The 18,013-nt window shown below is 42.8% G+C and overlaps 1 long non-coding RNA gene across 12 annotated transcripts in view; it reads left to right on the forward strand.

Moving 5' to 3' along the window:
* Nucleotides 1-18,013, forward strand: part of LOC106740212 (uncharacterized) — a 275,315-nt gene that overhangs the window by 155,731 nt on the left and 101,571 nt on the right. For 9 of the 12 annotated variants that reach the window (XR_009462705.1, XR_009462704.1, XR_009462699.1 and 6 more), the window contains one exon: nucleotides 5,722-7,768. The exons of the other annotated variants lie outside the window; for them this stretch is intronic. This is a non-coding gene — a long non-coding RNA (uncharacterized LOC106740212). Of the gene's footprint in view, nucleotides 1-5,721; nucleotides 7,769-18,013 lie in introns of those variants that run through there. 12 annotated transcript variants of the gene reach the window in all.

The raw sequence follows: 18,013 nt of genomic DNA on the forward strand, positions 1-18,013 counted from the left end.
GTTTCAGGGCTCAGAGGGGCTGTGGGGGGAGTGAGGGGCACCAGCAGGGTTCAGGGTCTGTGGGGGGAGTGAGGGGCCTGGACCTGTATTCTGCGAGCTAAGGGGGCAGGGGGAGCGCTGATTTTTTTATTTTTTTTTCCATGATCATAAACCCAAAATCAAATACCAAAATCTGTAAATATTTACTTTATTATAGTAATTGAGGCACTGGTTGGCTTCTAAATTCTTTTAAATTTGTTAATATATCAAGAAAACATTGTGTTTAACTGATACCTATATATAGTCGCCTTTCATTTTAATCACAGATTTTGGGGGTTTTATCATTGAATTTGTGATTTTTAAATCGGAGAAATCCAGGATCCCTGGTGATTACACAGTAATGTTTACTACAATCTCTAGCATTTCTAGCTGACTGATTTACTGGTACCAGCCCCAGTACTAAGTTGGAGTCTTGAGCTGGCTCCTGCGCAGGGCTGGGGCTGGGACTGATGATGAGCAGATTATCAATCCCAGCAACTAGCCTTCAACTTGATTCTGAAGGACCTTGACAAATGAAAGTCCAGGATACTGACATGTGGCTTTTCTCATCCCGCCTGGAGACCTGGTGCAGTGGGTCGGGGGGGGAGGCAGGGGTCCTGGATGATGTCACAACTGTGTGAGAACCACAAATTCTCCTATTGCATCTGTGAAGCAGTCTGACAATAGCTGAACATATCCTATGTAATACCTGATGATACCTCTCATGCAAAAAGTCATAACTTCGCTATGATCTGATCATACTTAACAAGTGTTTTACTGCTTGAACATGTGCACTTAACACATGCTAAATGTAACGTGACATAGCAGGGTCACCTGCATATCATAAGGAAATGTTACAAGTCAAAATAAGAAAACTACTGACTTGCTGAACTCTAGGAATCTATAAAGAATTGTGATAAACCAATTTTAATCTTGTTAATCCTTCATAAATTAGTAGTAGAACTGTAATATAAAGTATAACCAAAATATACTACGGTGGTGAAAGGAGAGATTTCTTTGTAATACTGAATTTAAGACATCCAACACTCTTGAGGAAGAGGCAATATCTTTCATTAGACCAACTAGGTAGTTTAAAAAAAAATGATTTGCAAGCTTTTGGGTTCAAACCCCCTTCTTTAAGAGTCTCATATCACAGCATATACACGTACAGACTTGTAGACAGATCAGATGCATGTAGAGGATAGGCTATTCTGTGGGTAGAAGGAAGGAGGATAGAGTCATTCATATGTCCAGTCTTATTTTGAGATCAGCCGATCCTAGGCCTAGCCTATGCAGAAGATAATTATAATAGAAACATTCTACCAGTCACTAAACCGAAGCAATTGCTTGGAGCTGTGAGCCAGCAGAATGATTTAAAAAGAACCACCTTACAAAACAAAAATACCACCCCCCCAAAGTAGCAAGGAATTATTCAAGAAAAATTAAATGAGAGAAATCTAAATTGTTATTAGGATTTGTGGTATTCAAGTCAAGTTCGGGATTTACTTGTCATCTCCAGCTTCCTCCCTATTGCTCTAAGTGAGTGCTACTGTACTTCAAAATCTAAAGTCCCATTGAATTCAACAAGACCACTCCTGTGGTACAGTACTGTTCAGCATGAGTTGGAGTAAAGCTTTTGGAGAATAAATAGCTTACAGTGGGGGACAACACAAACATTGTAGAGTGCTGGGGGTATTTCTGAACACACATCTTTTCTGAGAATACTTGCTGGCCAGATGCACTGTACTTATTCTGGTATGTTTTCAGGAGGCCGGAATGAAAGATGTCCTCAGCAGGGGTTATTTAGCAATGGCTTCAGAGGGAGATAAACTGGTCTAGGAAATTGCCTCCTCTTCCTCCCTGGTTTGAATACTGGACTTTGAGAAGAAACCTACTCCCCCCCCCCCCTTAAAATAATATAATGTGTACATGTGATGTGTGTAACAGCAAAGGGGCAGTCTGCAGAGCTTTGACTAATGTGGACTATTACCCCCAAAAGTCCCCAAGGTGCTGGGGGACAAATGAAGAGGAAGCAGCTAGAAGAGAAGGATGGAGCTGCAGGAGGGGAACATATGGCTGCTGGAAACCTGGGGTACATGGTGGGACTGGGTCAGCCAGGGCTGTGGGCTGAAGGAGCTGGACTCAAGAGCAAGTACAGGCTGCTGTGTGAGTGCTGTTTGGACTAAAGACTGGTCGGGGTGGGGGGGGAGGGGTAGAAGGGAAGGGGAATTAGGGTGCTGAGTGGATGTCACCACCATGTTAATGTCTATTTACCTTTTACCTGTTCCTTCTGTTTGGCTTGTTGGTTTGTGACATTTTCTATATAAAAGTGGGAACCTCCCCCTTGCTGCTTGTGCCAGTTTCTGGGGCTGAAGAGGTGGATTACCAAAAGGTCACATACACGATGAAATAGTTGAGATTCAAAATTTCTCCCTGGGTTGGCGTGGAGAGATCATGGTGGAAGCATGCAAATCTCTCAGAAAAATGGCTTTGCAGCCTGTAGTTCTGAGAGTGCTCAAACAGCAGCCTGCATTTGCTCCCAAGTCTGAGTCCAGCTTCCTCGGTCCACACCCCTGGTCAACCCAGCCAGGGAGATCTCCAGTTCTGCAACCTCCTCCCCCCTCCCCCCCCCCCCCACACTCTGGGCATCCAATGACCATGCGTTCCTCTCTTGCCACTCCATCCTTCTCTTCCGGCCACTTCCTGCTTCTTCTTCCTTTGTCCCTCAGCCCCTGGGGGGCTCTGGGGGTTATAGTCCACATTATGGTTAGCACAGCTCTGCAGACTGTCCCCCTGCTGTTACACATACCACATGCACTTTACAATAATAAAAATAATAATTATTATTGTTGCTATTGATAGAAGTGAATAAGAACTTTGAAAATTATGCAAAAATTGTCAAGTCATTGTACTTCCGGGCTTTTATACTTGGCTTCAGCTCAGATTGATTTTTAAAGCCAAATGATCAGGTCCCTGACAATAGGATTTAATAATGAAAATGCATGCACAAGCCCTAACCATGGCAGTTTGAATAGCATCACAGTAATACTATATCTCAGAGCCTTCCAATCAGCCAGAACAGTGTGATCCATTGAGGAGCCATGATCAAGTAGCTATTAAGCCAAACCGTATTGTCAGAATTTCTCAATTTATGCAGCTTCTTTCAGAGAACTAAGTCCTGAAGCTTCCAAATATCAAAAGGGTTCAATATCTAACAGAACATGTATTTAAGGAAAATTGCCCCCCAAATTACTGTGCTATTGTCATTTATTCTTTTGCAGTTCATATAAAGGCTAAAGTGGAAGCTATTTTTAAAATTCAATGTGGGGAAAAAAAAAAAAGAACACAACTGAAGTTTCCTTAAGGGGAAAAAAAAGTTCTAGTTTAACCAGCTGTATCACGCTTTTATACAGTGTGGGAAGGTTAACTTGAATTATAACCTCAACATTTTTCATTCTCAGTCATTTGCATTTTGGAATACTTAACAGTATGGCACAATCTGGGGTTTGAACTGATTTTTATTCCTGTAGCCAATCATGATATCCTCAAATCCCTTCTCGAAAAATAACAAAATCTCAGTCAGTGTAGTAGAGTTCTGCTTGGCTTCCCTCCCAGTAATGCAACAGGTACACAGATTTTTTTTTTTCTTTTTTAATGCCCGATTTGTTTCTAATGAAATCTATGGAGAGAGGTCCCACTGACTTCATTGGGAGCAAGAATGGGCCCAAACATAGCAGACTATGGCTCTGGCTACCAAATTGTTGAGAAGACTGCAAAAAGCTGCAGTGTCCATTGTGCAGTAGGAGGGTTCAGTCCATTCCTGAGTCCATATTGATAACACGCTTACCTATCTTGAATTGGCCGATTTTCTCTCGGACTGATGCTGGCAGGATCACAATCCCATTTCCTCCCTGCCCTATCCAAGGTGATGTTTCACAGGGGCATTGTGCAGAAATCACTCTGTAGTCCCATAAATCTGGTCTGTAAGTGTGATAAACTCTTGAATGAGCCATGGCCATGACCTAAGATGCCCTGTCCACTTTCCCTTCTTGTTATGAAAGTCCGTCACAATAGTCTGTTTAGATTTTTAGGAGGCAGATTCAGAAAGGTTGTGAGGCTGCACAGTAGCAGCTACTGTAACCTGAAGGAGATGAACGTTATTAGCTGTTCTTGTTGGGAACTATCTTTTCATTATTTTCAGGTCCAAGTATTTACCATAATGGGGCCCTGACCCTGACTGTGACCCCTAAGTCCTGTAGGAACAATAACATCTTGGTACAGCTAATGCGGGGTTGTTGGGGGAGAGAGATTTGTATCTACCCACATTTTCAACAACTCTCTTACATTTTCCGAAAACCTTTTCCGTTAAAAGATTTTGGGATCTTTCAGTTTAATACTCGCAGTTTTCAGCTGGCAGCTGACTCAAACTGAAAAATGTTCAATTTGTGTGTGCTTGGTCTTTTTATTGATAACTGGAACCTTTTAAAAGAAAATGGGAGAAAAAATGTGTTTAGTTTAAAAAAAAAAAATCACTATAAAAAGTGGGGGTGGGGGAGAAAAAACATTCAGCCATCTAAGCTGTTCAGGCTCTCTGGAGATCATGCCTGAAGCTCTGTCTGAAAAGGTCAGTGTATCCTATGTCTCCTACAATGCCAAACACATTGTTATCGTTTAATAATAATAGCACCCGTTGCAATAACGAGCCTTGTACACTACCCTGTTCCTCTAGTTTCCTGCTGGTGAAACATTAGTGATTTCCCAGTGAGACAGGAATAACAGTTGCAATCCAGCCCACTTGAATAGTGAGCAAGTTAACTATATTATCTACCTACATGAGCAATGCAGTCATTGCAAATGAAACATTTATTTTGGTAGTGTTGCAGTGCTGTAGTCGTATTGGTCCAGGAATTATGCAAGAAGCAAGGTTTTTTTGGGGGGGATGATATTTTATATTGGGCCAACTGCATAGCTGAAATAAAGTTAGACATGGTTTTGTATACAAGGCATTCTTTGTCAGGTCCAGAGTAAGCTTGCTGTCAGGTCCTGATGAACAATCAAAAACTTATCTAACTTTATTCCAAACATGCAGTCGGTCCAATAAAAGAGAGCACCCCCAAAAATCTTTTCTTCTTGCTGATATTTTAAGTGTTCCACCCAAGAGTCTCAGTGCTGTGCAAAAATGACATTAACTTACAGTAGTAATTAATAACCGTATTTATAAATTTCCACTCTTTGAATTGTATGAATGTCTAGGGTGCTGTAACAGCATTGTATTTTGGTTATAACTGAGATAGTCCAGGAAATATGCAACACACAGATTTTGTTTGGTGTCTTTTATTGGACCATCTATAAACTTAGGAGAGATGTTAGACAAGCTTTCTGACACAAAAGGCTCATGATCATTCCAATCAGTGCTAGCAATAAATCCCACAGACACCGGCCACCTGCTGAATCCTGTCTACTGTACTCAATTGTAGCTGACAGTTCCATTGTTCTGGAGAAATATAGCAGTCATGGAAGATCATGGTCTCAAAAGTGAGAGTCATTCCTCCTCTATGTCAAGCACATGGAAGCCTTTGAATGATATGACTGCTGAATGAGAAGTCAGGGCAAGAATGGTGTTCTCCCAGTAGTCTGAATTGCTGCACAGGGCGGGGGGCTGCTTCTTTTGACCCAAGCCTATTTTTTTTTTTTCTTTTCCAGAAGTCGCTTGCCAGAGAGGCAGTAAAAGAAGTTGTATTAAATTGTGACCTGTGCTTGCTGCTGAATGGAAGATACTTCCTGTTGAGTGATAAGAAAAAGGACCATTAAGCATCAGATTTGACTCTTCACTTCCATGCATCAATACCTTTTCCCCTGCTAATCCAGCTGATTTCCCTTAAGTGAAACCTACTTCTGATACTGTTGTTTGCATTCATGGTGCCTCTAGCTCCATTGTATATCTTGTGGGAAAAAAAACATCCCAGAAGGGGACTTGTAGCATGGAAGGTCTGTAAATGGGGGGAACACATCATTCAGAATGACTACACTCTCTGGACACCACCATTTGCAATGTCTGGCATGTTACAAATCAGGCCCTTTACTGATAGGAGGTGTCAGGGAAGGCATAAAGTACCTACTAGCACTTTGCCTAGCACTGGCCAATGATATTGATTGCTGGATACGTTATTTTAGGAGGCATATTTCTCAATTTTTCAAAAGGTCATGTAAGTTTTGGACTTATTTAGCTGATTTAACCAAAATTGTTTGACAAAGAAGAAAAGTTAGATGAATATAATTAAACAAAGACACGCTTCCTTATCTTTTTTTTTTTTCTTTCAAACACCCCTGTTTATTTTTGACTAATGTACTGTCAGTACCATCTTGCTCATCTTACTCAATGCTCCCACTGAGAATGTGTGCCAGACTGAGCATTAAAACTATCTCAAGCTGCTTCGTTGTAGGCAAGAGCCTCTGCCATGAAAGCTGTATTTCTTAGGATATTTTCTAATTGGTCCTTTCTCCAGCCATCTTCTGCTGGCTGCTGTTTGCAGTCACCGGTCTCTCCTCCTATATTGACTTCTTTGCTGTTCATCTTTTCAACCAGGCATTTTGTTCCAATAATGGCTCTACGGGAAACTTCTCTCTTTCATGCAACAAATGGTGGTGACTTGCTTGTGGACTCAGCAGGCTATTTTAAAAGGTCCGAGTGGTTCAGCTGAAGTGCCATCTTAAAGCACAGATAAAAATTAGAAATAGCAATGTATTGGCTGAAGCTGGCCAGAAGCAGACCCTCAAATTCAAATTTCTGTGGATTTAATCATGAGTTACGACTTGTCCCTATAGTTCTGGTATACTGGATAGCTCTATGCCCAGATGGTTCTCTTCTTCCAGTTCCTGTTTGAATATAATTGAAATCATAGGGCATTTGTACACGTTTGCACCGCAACACTGGGTGCTTTGAAAAGCACCTGGCACTGCAGCACATGCAGTTATTTAAGCAGCGAAATGTGCGTCTGCACTAAGAAAATGGCTGCAGCGCATTTCTGAACTAAAACATCAACAGTTTTTTAGTTCAAAAGCTCACCACTACCATTTTCTGCACACTGATGTGCATTTCACCGCTTATACAACTGCACGCAAAGCAGTACAGTGTGCATCAGCTCATGTGCGGATCTTCAGCAGGTCACGGGACAAAGATACGTATATAAATGCCCATAGTCAGCATTCACAGTTTCTGCTTCATCAAATCTTGAGTACGTTGTTTAGCTCATGTTTCTTTCAAATCCCAACCACATAATTTTAAACCAACCTTGAAACCAAATCACTGTTTTCTCTGCTTGTATCTAAACAATTCATAAAATGTGTGGTATAACTTTTTTTTATTTAAAAAAAAAAAAAGCAACAAACCAAAAATATCTTCAGTTTTATAAATATATTGGTAACACATGGCAACTGCATGGGAGGAATATAGTTTGTGTGAGATTACACGTTACAATTAGCTGATGTTAAGAGCACTTTAAAATTTGAATGATTACATACTAAGGCTTGTTAACCAGTGCTAAGTGCTCTCTAGGCACCTTCAAGTTACGCCACTTCAGGCGAGGACTGCCTGTGAGCTGTGCTACCTAGCTTGAACTAAATTAATTTCTGGGTGTCCACCTAAGATAAAACCACCAATTTGCCGTTTCCCAGTATCCCAGGAGGAACTGCTCCCAAGTGGATTAGCCATCATCCAACATGTATGGCCTTGGACTGACAGCTGGGAACAGGTGGGCAAAAGGCAGATGGGGATTGGGTGAGTTGGGGAGGGGAGGGGGCATGGGGCACAGGGCAGGACTGAAGGGGGAAGAGGGTGGGGTTAGACCAAGGAAGGAGTGAGTAGGGAGCTACTAGGCTGACTTCTTTGTCCTGCAAATCTCCCTCCCCACCCCCAGATCATTCTCAGGCTATCCTAATTGTCCCCTCTGTCTGCCCCCCATTGATCTTTTGCCCCCAAATCATTGCTCTGCCACCCTGATCAGACCAACAGCAGCAGAGGTGGCAGCAAGGGGGTTCCCCCTCCTTGTCTGCTTCTGAGCTCCTTGCAGACTGTCAGCCCTGTGCACCCAGATCCAGCCCTTTCTGGGCTGCACAACTGAAGGAGGGGCAAGGAAGGTGAGGGGAGGGGGGAGGGCAAGGAGCTGCTAGGCAGCTGCAGGGCTTGATGGAGACTGGATCCAGGTATGGAGGAATGGCATGGGCTTCAAGGTATCCAGGAGCAGATGGGGAGGGACCCCCCCCCTCCACTACCACTGCTACTTGCTGGCTGATTGGGGTGGCAGGGCAGCAATTTTAGGGTGAGGAGAGCAATCCGGGGTTGAAGGGGGCATTGGAGGGTAAAGAGGGGATTCAGGGGGCAGTGAGGGCAATCCAGGTGGTGCGTGTGTGTGTGTGCGTGCGGGGGGCTTCCTTCCCTCCTCCCTGAAGTGTAGCTATAGAGCCAGTAAGAAAGGCAGGCATGGAGCAGACTTGAAATCCCCAACCATTTCTAACAGCAGGTGTGAGCAGTGCACATTAGCGATGGTATGAATCCTGAACGGGTGACTGATCGCAGGCACTTGTTAAGCGTAATGTAGATTAACATTCCTTAGAATTAATTTCACTCTTTCACTCTGTTGTTCACCCCAGTTCTACTCGGGTTTCCCACTAGTGGAAGGTGTGTGCATGCATGTCTGGTATTACCAGGCTGTTTAGCCTTCTTTCAAAAGTAGTCTTCCTCTATTGAAGGAATAGCTGGTAGAAAGAGCTCCTAGATATTAGTTATATTATCAGAACAGACTTGTAAAATGTCACTCTCTGAAACAATGAAGTCAGTAATCTAGTAGAAAGTAAGGATTTATGAATTACAAGAAAAAGGAATGACTTAAAAATGTAGTGAGGAAGAGGGACTGGGGAGATGTAATTTGTCATTGTGACTGACAGCCAAAAAATAACGTTCCTTATTTTGGTAGTGCAGTGATGTCCTGTGGGGATCAGTTTTGAGACTCCCTGTTTGTTATGTTTTGTAGAGTCCAATGATAAAAAATATTTGGGGAGGAGCAACCCTCCTGTAGGGCAAGGGAATATCTTAAAACAAAAAAAAAGAGAGATTACTCACTGAATCATAAAAACTTGTTCCACATAACCAAAGCTGGAAAAATCAAACAGACCAGGAGTAATACATTTCATCATCTTCAGCAGTACCGTCATGGGTTCCTACACATCTTGGCAGTAATATGTCCAGTTTGAGAAGTTCAAGGCAATTAGAACCAGAATTGACTGACATAGGTAGACTTCATCTTTAAGAAATAACTAGACTAATTCAAGTCAGTAGCCAGAAGTCTGGGACAACAAAATGCTGCCTCCTTTCAGAACTTCCCAAGCACTTCCAAACTCAGTACAAAGAAAGATAACTTTGTTAGAGGGAAAGAAACACCTGCATAAAACTAGAGAAAAATAGCAGCAGTATATGTGTGCATATTAATATCTATTACATAATATTAGTTATTCATATGATATATATGCACTAATATATACCCATCTGGATGCATTTTTGCAGGCATATATATAAACTGTGTGTGTGTGAGAGCGAGAGAGCGAGCATGCATGCATGCATGCAAATAAACAAAGAAATGCTCCCCTCCATCTAACTCCTTTTCCACCCACAAGTGGAATCAGCAAATAAATTACCCAATGGCACATCTTCAGTATCGCAGCCATATGCTTTAAGCACAACCCCTTCAAGTAAGTGCCATCCATTGCTTCTATTTGTTTAATCAACACCTGGTAATATGGCAATGGCTCTGCTGCCAGGTAAAGACCAATTTTTTGTGGCTGGCCCTAGAAGGATGTCTGTGAGCAGTCTCACCTGCAGACTTTCTGGATGTAGAGCATATCCACAGATAAAGATGGGTGGGTCATACAGGCTGAAGCATGCTGTCATTGCAGTATAGATTTGTCCCAAAGATCTGTTTTAGGTCTAGACTACACACTACTCTTAACTAGGGTTGTGCAAAGCTTCAGTAGCTGATTCAATCTGGATGAGATTTGGCCCAATTTGGATTCAGAGATCTGGTCCCTGAATCAAATTAGGAGACCAAGTAAAAGCTCTAAATATATTTGAAACACCTGAATCAATTTGGAAAAGATTTGGCTGATTTGGAGATTCAGCCATTGACTAAACAGGCAGCTATTGCTGACAGCCACCTCTAGCTGGAAAGTCTGTTGGGGAGGGAAGGGCCATGGGGAAGGGAGGGTTGGGGCTGGAACAAGCTACCCAGCCAGGGTGATGGGGCACGTTACTTGGGGAGGAGGGGTGGGAGGGTACAGGATGTGAGTGAGGCAGCACTGGAAGTGGGGGTTCTTCCCTGCTGTTGCTTGACCATCCAGGGCAGGGAGGGGCAGGATGCAGGTGGGGCTTGCTCCAGACAGAAGGGGGCAAGTGGCAGCAGGGTACTGCCTCCGCTCCCAGCGATGCCGCACCCGTATCCTGAGCCCCTGCACTGGCTGGTAAGTGGTGGCAGGGTGGAGCCCCCATGCTCAGCACTGATGTGGGCACTGCAGCACTGGGAGCAGGGTCTATGCCCTGCTGCTGCCTAGAGTGAGCCACACTTGCATTGCATGCCCCTTCCCCTCCCTTCCCCACCACCGCATGCCAGCTGGGCAAGCAGCAGCAGGACAGAGCCTCTGCTGCTCCCCCCACTGGGGCAGAGGCAGGAACAGCCAGAGGAGCCATGGGAGAAGTCCACATGGCTGTCCTGCCCAAGCCCCAACCCGGCCTAGCCTCCTGGCACTTAATAAAAAAAAAAAAAAAAAAAGCCCTGCACTCACTATCTGCAGGAGCAGCAATCGGGGGGCCTCTGAGGATTTGTGGCAGAGCCCCCCCCATGCAGCAGGGAGCAGTGGAGATTAGCCCCCTGCCTGGCACCTACGCAGCAGCTGCCCCATGCCGTGGGTGCAGTGTGGCTTGGCAGGGTGCCGTGCACTGTCTGGGAGATGGCGTGGCTCCACATATCAGCTGGAGCCTGGCAGTGCTCAGCTCCAATGGCCCCAGCTCCCAGACAATGCGCAACTCCCTGCTAAGCCATGCTGCACCCATGCCATGGGGCAGTTGCTGTGCAGATGCCAGGCAGGGGAGGGGTGATTCCCACTGCCCTGCACTGCATAGGGGGGCTCTGCCATGAGCACCCAGAGGCCCCAATCGCTGCTTCTGCAGCTGGTGAGTGCAGGGCTTTTTTTTTTTTTTTTTTTTTTTTTTTTTTTTTTTTTTTTTTTTAAGTGCTGGGACTTGGCTCGGGCCGGGCAGAGGATGGGCCAGGCAGGGCAGCCATGGGGGCTTCTCCTGCAGCTCCCCCTGCCTGGGGAGAGGCAGGCACAGCCAGAGGCACTGCCCAGCTGTGCCTGCATCTGTGCTGCCGATCTGAATCACGAAATCATCCAAAGCTGATTCGGCCGAATCGATTCAGGACAGTGATCCAAATTGAATCACTGTGCTCTGAATTGGCCGAATCCGAATTGATTACTTCCCTGTTTACACAGGCCTACTCTTAACTGAAAAAGTTAAACTTCAGCTATAATTTTAGCTGATTGTAAATGACTTCTCCAGTAGGAAACAGAATTTTTTTTTTACTTATCCCCAAGTCTCTGACAACTGAAGCCCAGGAAAAAGCCAACCTATTCAATGGGTACTTTGTGTTGGTCTTTCATCAGTCCCATAGGACTCCCATGCCCACTACAGGACAGGGAGGTCTGGGTGAAGGAGATTCCCTGCCCTCCACCAATGCAGACTTCACGAAGGAACACCTTGAGAAGCTGGATACCTTCAAGTCAGCTGGCCCTGATAATCTTCACCCCAGGGTACTCAAGGAGCTGGTGAGCATTATAGCCCAGTCATTGGCACGGATCTTTGAAAACTGGAGCTCTGGTGTAGTGCCCGAAGACTGGAAGAAGGCCAATGTGGTGCCTATCTTCAAGAAAGGGAGGAAAGTGGATCCAGCAAACTATAGGCCCAATAGCCTGACCTCTATCCTGGGGAAGGTCTTGGAAAAGTTTATTAAAGAGGCCATCCTTAATAGACTGGCCAACACCAACATCCTGAGGGATACCCAGCATGGGTTTGTTGCGGATAGGTCTTGCTTGACCAATCTCATCTCCTTCAACGACCAGGTGATCTATCACCTGGACAAGGGAGAAGAGATTGATGTCATATATCTTGATTTCAAAAAAGCCTTGGTATCCCATGATCACCTCTTGGTGAAACTGGCCAATTGTGGCCTTGGGTCCACCATGATCCGCTGACTGGGAAATTGGCTCCGTGGTCGGACCCAGAGGGTGGTAATTGACGGAAGTCAATCGTCATGGTGCCCTGTGACCAGTGGGGTCCCCCAAGGCTCTGTCCTTGGACCCATACTGTTCAATATCTTCATTAATGATGTGGACATTGGAGTCAGAAGTGGACTGGCCAAGTTCACCAATGACACCAAACTTTGGGGCAAAGCATCCACACCTGAAGACAGGAGGGCAATCCAGGCTGACCTGGACAGGCTCAGCAAATGGGCAGACGAGAACCTGATGGTGTTTAACACTGAAAAATGCAAGGTCCTCCACCTTGGGAGGAAAAACCTGCAGCATCCTTATAGGCTCGGCAGTGCTACGCTGGCTAGCACTACGGAAGAAAGAGACTTGGGGGTCATTGTTGACCACAAGATGAACATGAGCCTGCAATGCGATGCTGCAGCTAGTAAACTGACCAAAACACTGGCTTGCATCCATAGATGCTTCTCAAGCAAATCCTGGGACATCATTCTCCCCTTGTACTCTGCCTTGGTGAGGTCGCAGCTGGAGTACTGCATCCAGTTTTGGGTCCCACAATTCAAAAAGGATGTGGAGAAGCTTGAGAAAGTCCAGAGAAGAGCCACATGCATGATCAGAGGTCAGGAAAACAGACTGTATGGACCGTACAAGCTATGGGGCTCTTTAGCCTGGAAAAGCGCAGGCTCAGGGGTGATCTGATGGCCACCTATAAGTTTATTAGGGGGGACCACCAGTATCTGGGGGAACGTTTGTTCACCAGAGCACTCAAGGGACGATGAGGTCAAATGGTTATAAACTTCTGCAAGACTGTTTCAGGCTGGACATAAGGAAGAATTTCTTTACTGTCTGAGCCCCCAAGGCCTGGAATAGCCTGCTATCAGAGGTGGTTCAAGCACCTACATTGAACATCTTCAAGAGTAAATTGGATGCTTATCTTTCTGGGATCCTATGACCCCAGCTGACTTCCTGCCCTTTGGGCAGGGGGCTGGACTCAATGATCTTCTGAGGTCCCTTCCAGCCCTAATGTCTATGAGTCTTGAGGAAACCCTCCCCTCCACCAAAATACAAAAAACTTTTGTACAGAGTTGTAGTTATCTTTCAAGTATCACAAGAGAAGCTGAATGGATAGGATATTCTTTGAAGCTCTAAATAGCCCCAGTTTTTCTTTTCAACAACAGATGAAGTGAAAATATTTCCCCTCTGGAGTTTGTTAAATGAATGAGAATGTTGATACTGATTTCAGTGAGGTCAGGATTTTACTTGTGCCCATAAATCCATCCATATCTACATACATATTGCCCATTGCTTTGATGCCCATGCAAAAATTGTAGTGTTGTAAGGCTGAGTCTAGAAAAGTAGGACAGGCAGATCTTATTACATGTCAGAAGCTAGAAGTTCACTAGTTTGGTAAAGATTATTAGGCAAAAAAGTAGCAGTCACTATGAGTAAGGTCAGTGATGTTGACAAAGAAATATTGTGAACATTTAATGGCAGTTGCAGGAGCTGCGCAGTATGCTATAGTTAAATAGTTTTGTCAGCTGCATCTCTTGTAACCACTGGCCATGCCATAGTGCTGTATAAACCTTTACAGGAGAGAATCATCTTTAATGAAATTTGAATAGCTGACACATTAGAAAATGCATTATACTTGAAGAAATGTTTCTTGATTTTTTTTTTTCAAGGAACTGTTTTTCAATTGTGATCACTTTTTCCTTAGTATGCATGATGTCACCAGTCTTATAAGAAACTAATTATTTTGACATTGACTGTAAAATAAATAGTTTAAGAGCATATGAAGCTCTTTAACCTGCTTTCCTCTGTCGTCTGGCAGAAAACACTGGAAGCAACATCAATTAGGAGAAGCTCACTTTAGCAGGCATAATAACTGTTAAGCCAATAAGTATGCTTTATTTAACAGGAAGTTCTTTTTCAGTTTGTAACTCCATTAATTTTCTAAATCTCCAGTCCTAATAAGATCTTTTAAAAGAAACAGAGGTCACAAAGTGGCTTTGTTCCATATCAGTTTTGGAAAAGACTGTGGTGACTTTGAGTGAAAGCAAGAATTGAGAGGGTGAGGCGATCTCTGAAGCATTTCTGCTGGGTCAGCCTAGATGGCAGCACCCGTGGGCAATATGTATGTGTTGGCAGAGTTTCTGTGAATTGTTCTCTTGGATTTAATCATCAACATCCTATCTAAATCTCCCATATATGATATGAAAATGTAGCCCCGTTTTATTAGAATTTAGTAAATAATGTGCTGACCTGGATCAGCATTTTCAAGAAAAACAAAAAGCCTTGTCTTCATTTCATAAGTGCTTATTTTTTTTCTCCTAAGCTCTTGGCTTGAACAAAATGAAGCAAACGATCTCACTGTGTGCGGGTAGCTAAATCCTCAGAACTCATGCTTAGCAGGTTCTTCAATATAGAAGCTTAAACATAAACCTTGGAACTTGCCTTCAGTCTCCAGTTTTGAAAATGGTGATTTTATATTTTTAATATTTTTCCTATTATAATCAGATATCGGTAACTCTTGAATTACAAAGGCTCTAGGTTTTCTTCATTTTCTCTGGCTTTTTATTATAAACATCTCTGTATTATGGGTTTGCTTTTCCTTGGTTTAAACTTAATCTCAAAACCAGCTCTAAACTAAGGGTCTTTGTCACATGTTCACTTGCAGCATTTGTAAATCACTGGACTGTCTTCCTCAATGACCTATTAACATTAGTACCTGTTGGGAGATGAACTTTGCCTAAACGGGTGCTATTTTGCAATGCTACGAGGGCACTTAACACATGCTAAACTGTTTGAACATGCACCTACTTGTGTTTTAACTGCACATAGTAAGTGTTAAGTAGAGTGTGTGACGCTACCTAATGAAGGGCAATCTATTTCAGAAAAAAAACTTTTTTCCCCCAATTTTTACCTACCTCTCTTGTGGGTCTTGGGCTCAATCATTTTTTAAAGTTGAGGAATATCCATATATTTGCTCTTAACTTTATACTTGCAAGTGCTGGGTGGGAACAGAACTGGGTGTAGCTTAATCATCTGAGTGCTGAAGCTGTCCTTGATTTCAGTGGAGTTATTTCATTTGTAATTGGAATGTGAAGTGAGAACAGTCTCCCAAGACAGCGTATTCACCAAGTTTTCTGGCCAGGTTTTGCAAGTGCAAGCTGACACCGCTGCTCCAACCTTCAAGTCAAATTTGCATGTTCACAGAGCTGCCTCATCACGAGTGAAATTCCTTGTCCAGGAGAGCCTTCCATTAACCCAGCCTCCTGTGAAATATGAAATAACATAACCAGAAGGAAACATAATTCAACATCCTGCTTGCCATCAGACAACTGTTGAGGTAAATAGACTGCTCTAACTTTTATCTGAGCCTAATTTGCACAAAATGAACTTTTCCGAACAGGAGATCTTTACAACACCTTTTAGCTCTTCTCTAAAATAAGAAGGTTAATTTCCACCTAGGAGAAATTTTACAATCTTTGCACTCGCCTATGCCTGAAGAAGGGCAGGTATGTCCAAAAGCTTGCAAATTAAAGATTTTTTTTGCAAATATCTAGTTGGTCTAATAAGATGCCACCTCTTGTGGTGAACAGGAATAAATTCTGATTCCTTCTGCCTGTACAGCAACACAACTACAACCTATATCCTTGAAGCATTTCATATACTGTGTTAACATTTTAATTTGTCTTTGTTTGGGCTCTTTGCATCCATTCTATGTTCACTTTCCAGTCTTATAACCCACTTTACTGAAATTAGGAAAGTGAATTTTATGGGTGCGTGTAGGAGCATAGTGGGAAACAACATTTTACTTTTGGTATTCATAGCAGAAGTGCTTGTACACATCTGATCAGGGAACAGAGACACTCTATGACATGATCACTCACTGCTAACAAGCACAGCTCAAATACCACAAGTTCAAATAGCTCTTTACAAGTCATCACTGTAAAGGAAGGTAGATGCTTATCAGTGCCAATCAACGTGGGATACAGAAAATAGATCTTGTCAAGCTACCTTCATAGCATATTGGGTGAGATTTCAAATTTTAGTTGATACTGGTAATAGTGTTAATGGCATAGATTTCTTTAAAGCTTTAAAGGAATCTGTCCTGATACTACATGACATTTTGATAAAGAAACTAGAATAATACAAATCAATATAGCACATGTTAAATGGATTAAAATGGACTGACTGATAGATCTCAAAATGCAATTGTGGATAAGGAGTCAGGAGTAATCATTAAGACCATGTTTTTTTTTTTTTTTCTGGTGGGTTTACACAAGGATCAGTTCTTGATCATACTCTATTTAATGTCCTGGTAGAAAACATGCAATTGCCAGTGATCAAGTTTACTGATGTGTGGAGATGTCACTGAAATATAGGGTGATCTGAGCTCTTGTTAATGGGAGTGCAGTATGTAGCAATTAGGGACCAAGAATGTAGTCCATGTTTACAAGGCATAGGATTCTCTCATGGGAAGCATTCACTCAGATGCAAGGCATGGGGATTATTGTAGGTAGTCAATTGAACATGAACTCCCAGTTTTAGGTGTTGCTAGCAGGACTAATGTAATTGTTGAACACACAGATGGAGGAATTTCAAGTGGCAGGTTATTTTACCTCTGTTCTGCACTATTGTGACTAATAGAAATCTGTTTCCAGTTCTGGTTTCAAGAATACTGGGAAATTGCAGCTAGTTCAGAGAAGCCGTAAGAATGATTAAAGGGTTGGAAAACAGTGAGGCAGTCAAAATTCAATCTATTTAGCTTATTGAAGAGAAGATGAAGTGGTGGATTAATCATGATCTATAAATGTCAATGTGGTGAACAGAAATTTGATATTAAAGGGCTCTTCAGTTTAGCAGGTGAAGTTGTAGTGAGCTCCAGTAGCCAGAAGTTGAAATTATACCAATTTGCATTAGACGCTAACTGCATATTTTAACAATCATGGTAATTACGGACTGGAACAACTTTCTAAGTAGTGTGGGGAATACCCAGTTCTGGACAACGATACCGTCAAGATGGAATGTTTTTCTAAAAAATTCCTGTAGTGAAAACACAGCTATTTTCTGAAGGTAGGAATGCAGGGAAGTAGATGCAGGAGGTCAGATGAAGTGGTTGCAATGGTCTTTTCCAGAATTAAAATCTCTGAATATTCTTCATCATTGTAGTACAGGGGGTTGGCAATCTATGGGTCAGATCTGATTTGTGAAGCCCCAGCCTGGCATGTTTTTTGAATTGCAGAGCCATTTGTTGGATGATTTTGAATAAGAAAGGAAGAGGTTGATGTAGAGGGAAGAGGATGTAGGTTCAAAGACAAGCAGCCAGTTTCTGTGGGAAATAAGTTATTTCTGGCAACATGAACTAGTAGACAATAACTTCCATTGTGCATGTCTGCAAATTTCAAATAGGGAAATATTGGCTAAATGCCTTCAAAACCACTTTATTTTTAAATCTTAAGGAAAGATTGCAAAGTTTCAGTTGCGTGCAAGTAATCTTATGTATCGTGTAGCCTGATTGTTTTTTTTCCAATAGAGAATATATCTGTTTTCCCTGTCATACATTCCACTCTACTTATCTTAGTTTGCCTGATCTTAAGAAATCTTCAGTGTTTGTAATTTGCTATAGCATCTGCTACAAAAAAAATGGCAAAATGGAAAACGCCTGACTTGCCTAAAG

This window comes from Alligator mississippiensis, chromosome 5 (genome assembly GCF_030867095.1).
Source record: "Alligator mississippiensis isolate rAllMis1 chromosome 5, rAllMis1, whole genome shotgun sequence".
Classification (NCBI taxonomy): domain Eukaryota; kingdom Metazoa; phylum Chordata; order Crocodylia; family Alligatoridae; genus Alligator; species Alligator mississippiensis.